Source organism: Atta colombica, unplaced genomic scaffold (genome assembly GCF_001594045.1).
Source record: "Atta colombica isolate Treedump-2 unplaced genomic scaffold, Acol1.0 scaffold110, whole genome shotgun sequence".
Classification (NCBI taxonomy): Eukaryota; Metazoa; Arthropoda; class Insecta; order Hymenoptera; family Formicidae; genus Atta; species Atta colombica.
Genome location: NW_017259196.1, coordinates 1,036,455 through 1,044,686, shown reverse-complemented (window position 1 = coordinate 1,044,686; position 8,232 = coordinate 1,036,455).

Here is an 8,232-nt window from a genome sequence, read left to right as displayed (position 1 = left end):
TATTCTTTTTCTATTGTATATAAAATTATATCCGTGTACACACACATACGTTTTTCACACATATTCTTCATTATTACTTTTACAGATTTTATTCGACGTGTCATTGTCGTATATGCTTGTACATCGCAATAGTTGCAGTCAAGAATAAAGAAAAGTGGGAAGCTATATATATCTTTATGTCAATCCTAATAACGTTATCTGTTGCGCGAATATTATATATTTTGTATATTTATTCAGATATATATTTTACAAATACTCTGAGAAAATATTTTTCATATATTTATCTTGACTACCGATAAATATTTATTATATACGGATTGTTTCCAGTCTATTGACTTGAATTCATATCTGCTTTATATGGAGAAATGAAGTTAAAATGAATATGGCTATTGATAACTTTATCAAAAATGACTTACAAAAATATACATTATCACTTGCGCTTGAAGTTTTCAGACTTCAATGAACCATATCTACCATTTTACTTCGATGAATTTATATTTATCATAGATTCAGTCCAGCATACTAACAGTAATATCATATGAATATTATTTCTCACTCGATAACATAAATGTAATATAACACATATTATATAACAGTTACATTAAATTGTTGAGTAAGACATTACATCGATGCAACATTATTATTCGTGTTTCGCAGATTGATATATTAAAAATATAAAGTGTTGTTAAAATATTTAAGCGAAGTCGCAACTTTTTAATACACAATTCGCTATTCTTCGTACACAATTTAATTTTGGAAAAGGTAAGAGATATTTTTATGGTCTTCCGCATCTTTTTTATTGCTATTTTACTGCATCTACTGATCGTGATGACATAATGGGTATTATTTACACTATACATGTAAACGGTTCACTACTGTTATCGTATTGACATTAAAAGCGCAAATTATTTAGATATAAAATCGCATCTGCTAAATTGGCTTGTGGTTGATATATATATATATATATATATATCGTAGTACGAAGCGAACATGATGAAATATCGGATGTTTTTGCAAGCAAACTAACGTATGGAAATGTTGTCGGGTTTCGTAAGTAGACAATTAATATCCGATGTTTCTGCATAAATAGATAGCGCTTAGCGTTGCGCCACGCATGCCACAAGATAATGGCTTCTTCCAGCATCGAACTGCTAAAAAATGCTTTACCATAAAAATACAGAACCGAAATGAATGTTGTTGCAGACCGCAAGGTTGATACTTATCCTTGAAAAATACGAGAATTATCATATCTAAATCATCCGCCATAATCGTACATTTCTCCATTTTAAAAATTCACCGTCATTATAGTAAATGGTACTACATTTCATTGCAAATCCGGAGATCGACCTTGCTTGCGAATACAATTTTTCGTACAATTTTTCCTAGTCTACAGTTAATTTGAATGAATATTTGAATGATAAATTTTAATATACATATTTTACTATACATATCTACAATAAGATAAATAAGCTTATTATTATTCACTGCATGCTTAGTATTATTTTATGTTTCCGTTGCATAGATTTATCAACAAAATATTGCGTTAATATAACGTTGTTAAAAAAATAATTTCAATATTCATTTTTAAATTAAGATTGCTTATAATATCTATTTTTTATAAGCAACAATTTTAGTATACTGAATTTGACAGTTTAGCTTCTCCTTTAATAACCACAGATCCAATATTTCTTTTAGACTTCTTTGATCTTTTGAGAACTAAATTTTCCGAAGACAATTATTAAATTAAAATTCTGAGGAGGATTAAATTAAAATTGATGAAATTGTGACGCTCGACGGTGATATCATACTGAATCTATATGAATGAAGCTAATAGGCATTACGTTCAAGTTATCATCAATGTAACGATCGATAATAGTATGACATATCCTTGTGCTAAATTATGTTATAAATGATATTGAACTGTCTTTTCTTTAAGAGAAATTTCGTAGCATAATATATACTTATTTAATATATCTCATTGTCACTCAGTTTATTAATTAATTAGTGATAATTTAAAGATTTAAAGTTTCTAATGATTGAAAATTGAAAAACCATCTGCTTGACTAATAATTAATGACTGATAATTAATATGAAAAAGTATCGTCTTATTTTTATGTAATAATCAAAATATATATTATTGTCGAAAAGTTTTTTCCGAACATGAAACTTAAAATTGCACAATATTCAGATCACCATAAATCGATTTAAAAATCGATTTTTCAAAAAGTTCTATAATACTTCTAAATACTTCTAAAAAATAATACGGAGCTTTACAAAATAAACTTTTTTACAATTTTTTTTACAATTTTTCTTGGTTGAATTATGCGGCATTGAAGCTAAACCTGCATAATTTATAACTAATATTGAAATTCGGTAAAATATCATCACAAAAAATTAAAGTAGAACTTTGAAGCTCGAAGTTCGTACTTTAATATGCTTTTCATCGTTTTTAAATTTTTGTGATTTTTTTTCCAAATTTCACCATTGATTATTTAACAATGCAGATTTAATTTCAATATCGCATAATTCAGTCAAGAATAATCGCAAAAATTTTTTTTAAAAACATTTTAAAACATAGATTATGTATTATTTATGTATATTTTTAAAAGAGAGTATTGAACTTTTATCAAGCTGAAAATTGTTAAGTGTACAATTTTAACACAACAATGTTAACATATAAACCTGTAAAGATAAAAATTTTTTGAAAAACGCCAATAGCACGTTAAAGTACAACTTCCAAACTTTAAAATACTTTTTTATTTCTTTCTCTGTGATAATTTTTTACAAGTTACGGTGATTTGAATATTGTACAATTTTAAGTTCCATGTCCGGAAACTTTTCGACGATAATATAATATAATATATATATATATAGAATGTCTTATTTAATCAAAACGGATGTTATTATTAGTATTTATGTTTTCATACGAATTTTAAATATCTACATTTTTTCTATTCTATAAATTATTCGCCAATATTGTCGAATTTGAAACTTAATCATAAGTTATTTGTTAGCTTTCGTAACATTTGTTTAATAACTATGTTAACGTTTACACTGAAAGTAACTTATTTTGCGGTCTGATCTATATTTTAGATCGAGTCACCAAAAAACGAGATCTAACCATATATAGATTATCTATCAACGATAAACATTAAAAAGCTTAATAATTGAAAATCGAATTTGAAATATAAGCCACGGCCTAAATGCACGATGTAAACGTAGCCATTGACTCTAAATTTTAGACGTAAACACAGAAGTCAATCTGTTTTTTCTGCATATTCTGAACTGATGTATAACTGCTGATAAGTTGAAGTGACACAAATATACGTTTGTGCAATAGTTCAGAGAGTGCAGGAATAAAAAACAGATCTAATAAGTTTACTCCTATTGGCCCTTTTCGCAGATTTTATTTCTTATTTTTTCAACGTTTACGCAATTGGTTTCTAATTGGAACCTAATTTCTTTTAACGCGTTGGGATCATTATTGCTTATGGCACCGTCAGTTTCGTTACGAAAATTAATTAAATTGTTTTCTTTCGAACTAATTCGGACCTGATCATTTTTACGAAAACAGTAAATGAAGACAGTCCTTTTATAGGTTACCAAGGGTCAATCAACGGGACAAGATAACACGCGAGAGGTTTCTCGCGCGCGCCAATAAACAGCGCTATGACTGGCATGTAAAGGGATGAAAGAGAGGTAGTAGCACTTCAAAGGCTTGCTACCTGTTTTGTGTGTGTGTGTGTGTGTGTGTATGTGTTGTGTGTGTGTGTGAGAGAGAGAGAGAGAGAGATCATTCTCTAGATTGTATCGGCAGTCTTGGATTCACCGCGGCTCTCGCATCTTAACAGATCCTCATAAACTGGCGCTGCATCTGTGTGCTGCGCGATATTATACACACTTTTTCTTCGAAATTTATAATGGTCCTGGTCCTTGTTGATGAGGTAAACTTGAGCAATCGTGCTCGCATAGTTAAAGCCGGCAACAGCTTTCCCAAAAATGATATGCAATACTCGAGGCGAGAAACACGTCGGCCTCTCTCAAGACTTGATCTGTTATATATTACTCTTCTATTATCTCATCTTCTATAGACTGAGATTGAGAGACTTCAAACTGATAGAATGTGTAAATCATTCCTTATAAATTATTAATAATTTCACAATATATATGAAATAAATGTCATAAAATGTTCTAAGTAGAGAGAATGAAAAGATAGTGATAATGACACCATAATGATCGATGGCGAAAGAAAACAAAAAAGATTACGTATTATGTATTATATGCAGCTCTATAAAGCTCTAGCAGGAATTAAATCAGCAGAATCAAATCAAACCTACCGGAATTTTTAGTACTCATTTTGTACTAAATTGTACCATTATTGATAATTTTGCACCGTGTGCCATTTCGAAAAAAATTGTGGCGTTGCTAGATTAATATTAAGCTGGCAGGACCAATTCAAAATAAAAAGAAAAAATGAAAAATAATATCAGAAATTAATAGAATTGAATTTGTATTATTTTACTATCAAAAACAATTCCATATTATGTGTCATTTCCAAGAAAACAGTGACGCTGCTAATTTAATATTTAAACTGACAGGACTATAAAAATATAACATAAAGGCAAAATCAACACAACTGAATTTGTATTAATTTGTATATACATACCCCATTGAAAGTAAGTTAATATTTTATACGTTTCGCAAAAAAAATAAGATTTTTTTTAAGATATTGATCCTTATAAGTTGCAGAAATTCATAAAAAAAACATTGCTCACATTTTAATATTCAATTTATTATATCGTCGAAACCATTAATCGTACAAAAAAATGCAATAGATCAATTTTAAAGATAAATTGTTTTACATTACGAATAAGTTATTTTTAATTACATATAATTTATCAATATTTTTCATCATCAACTTATCAATTCAAAAATTTTATAAAAATATCTTCATATTTCCATTTCAATTTTATAAATGAAATGGAGAAATTTTATAATTGAAATGGAAATAATGATGTTATTTTTATAGTAACCCTAAAAATTTCAAAATGGAACTCGAAGTTTTTAAATATACAGTTCATTCGAGTTTTATTTTAAAATTTTCAGGGTTATTTTCTAATTGAAATGGAAATCTGATATTTTTACAAAATTTTTAAATTAGTGAGTTGATGATGAAAAATATTGATAATTATAAACAAATGGAAAATGATTTATTTATATGAAAATGATAAATTAAAAATAACCTATCCATATAAAAATATAAAACAATTTGAGATCTTTAAACTCGGACTTTTAATCTTGAAAAATTTTGCATTTTTTTGTATGACTAATGATTTCGATGATATAACAATTTGAATGCTCATATAAACAATGTTTTTCCGCATTTTTGCAACTTACAAGCGTCAATAACTTTACAAAAAAATTTCACATTTATTAATTTCACATCTTATTATTGTACATATCAACATACTATTTATATTTTGAGTTTTAAACCTTTTTTTTATATTTTGACTGATATCATTTTATTTAACATTGGAACTAATTTGATTACTTTTTAAATCTCAAATTTTTATACAATCGATATTATATTTTTTCACATCTGACTGATGTTATTAATACTTAGCATTGAATATATTTTGAAAACTTTTATTAGCTATTTTTCATCAACGTGAACTTTGCGACATGTCTATAGCAAGTTTTCTTTGTACCATCTTGCGCACAATTACAAAGATGATCTCTATTGGATACAACAGCAATATTTTGAGTACCCTTGCATAATATATTATTTTATTACTTTTTTGTAGTTAAAGTTAATATACAATTAAAAAAGTTTTTATTTTCGTAATTTGTAATTTGTAGGCCATTGCTGTTTCAAATATGTTCATATTATTAATTTATTGAAAGTTTTTATATGTCTAACATGATAATGATTGAAGTCGAAACGCCGTTTGTTTTATATTCATTTCTATTTATTTTTGTTTTAATTTGTTTTAGCGCTTACTAATATATTTAGCACTTACATTTTTGTGTTTTTACTTATAGCTCTTTCTTAATATATATTTAATTAAAATTCGTTATATTCTAATCGATTAAAATTATTACACGTTTCGGCCTTTTAATAATTAATTTTTTTAATTGTCCGACAAATGTACAAAGACAATTTTTGTTCATATTCAAAATTTAGTACTCAACGTCGTAAAAATCAATTGTTATGACTATACTTGATTAGAATTAATAATAATTCTTTAAGTATATGTTTTATGATTATTGTGATAATACAAGAATATCTGATGCATATCTTTTCTCACAAGTTAAAGTTTTATGATTATTGTGATAATACAAGAATATCTGATGCATATCTGTTTTCTCATAAGTTAAAGTTAGGTCTTTGTATCAAGTAATTTAATGTTGGATAATTATCTTCATCCCATGAGTTTTAATCATAGACAAGGAAGTGTCAAGAGATAAACGATGCGTACAAACTACAAAATCGGATTACTTCCATTCGATGCATTAACGCAGTTTGACCATGCGACAATAATTTATTCACGTTTATGTAAGGTTAACGACATAACAAGGACAACAACCAGTTTGTCTCACCAATCTTAAGATTTTTTATTAAAGACTTTCTATTAAATTTTTCACCATGTTCAAATTTATTAAATACGCAGCGTTATCAGTACTTCATGTTCATAACATATAATGTTAGTCTATTCACAATGCAAATGTGCACAATGAACTTTGTTCTGCAAAATTTTATTCCTGATCGTCCTTCATTTTTATATACGTGCATTCTCCTTGAGACATGAATGTAACACGAAATATATGGCTAATAAACACATCGTCAGCAGACAAACGAAAAGTTCAATTTAACATTATTGGCTTAATTGGTACGAAAAATTGGTGTCACAAAAGTGTACAAAAAAATTCAACATGCATTGCTAGCAGTTAAATACCTGAGATTCGCATATCCTAAAAATTTTACAATTTTAAAACGAGATAATATAATTGCGAGTAAAGTTTTTGCGAGATGTTTTTTTAGTGGAGTAGTGGAGTTTATATAACAAAAATACAAACTTCAGACCATCTTCAATATAAAATAACTTTTGAATTATTAATTAAAATAGATTACATAAATATTGAAGTCGTTTTATATAAAAGTATCATTTCAAAAATCATCATTTTATAAAAAAATAATTAAAATCGCTTATAAAATGCGTTGAGATATTTTTGTAACATAAATTCTAATTAATTATCCAGCTTGGTTGATAGTCTATTATTATTTCATTTTGATCCAATTGAAGTTATAATCCATTCCTTTTACTTTGTCTTTTTCGTAAATTTATTTATTTGCTGTAAATAAAATTATCTTTTAAAAAAAAAAAGGTAAAAAAATGCCAAGTGTACGTATACCTTCGATAAACCTGTAAAAAACTGTTACATAAACTCAAAAAAAAAACCATTACACAAATAATATAATTTAAATGGTTTATTGTACAACAAAATAAAGAAGATTACACATACTCGATTAATGGTATAGAATTTAGTCGTTGACACCTTCATCAACCTATAACTCTTAGTGGCTCTGTATAGATTGTTTATTTTAATTTTTTATTTTTAAGTGGTAATATTATTAATTTTTTATTATAAATTACCCCTCAGTAGTACATATGTATTAAAAAAAAAATAAAATAAAATAAAATCTTTAAATTGCGTTTTTGCGATTGCAAAAAAAATTGCAACATATAACATATACCATTGTACTTTGTAAATTGCGAAAAGAACATATATTTTATTGCAACATTTAATTAATGAGAAAAAGTGATACGTAATAAATTGCCTTTTTCGCAAAAATACAATTTAAAGATTTTATTTTATTCTATTTTTTTTAATATATACATACGTACTGAGGTCAATATAATTTCGCTGAGGTCAAGCGATTTTAGTAATTACTTTTTCATATTTTTATATAAAATGACTTTCAATATTTATGTAATCTATTTTAATTAGTCAAAATTAATTTTACATTGAAGATAATCTGATAGAAGCTTGTTTTGTTATAAACTCTAATCCTTAAAAACATTCAATTTTATCTTCCTATTCAAGAGTCTTTTATATTTGCAATGGAATATAATATTTAATCTCAAAAAATTAAATTTATTTAATTTTTTGCTGTATCTAAACTGTTAATATGTATCTAAATTGTACTTTAGTAATATACAATATATGACT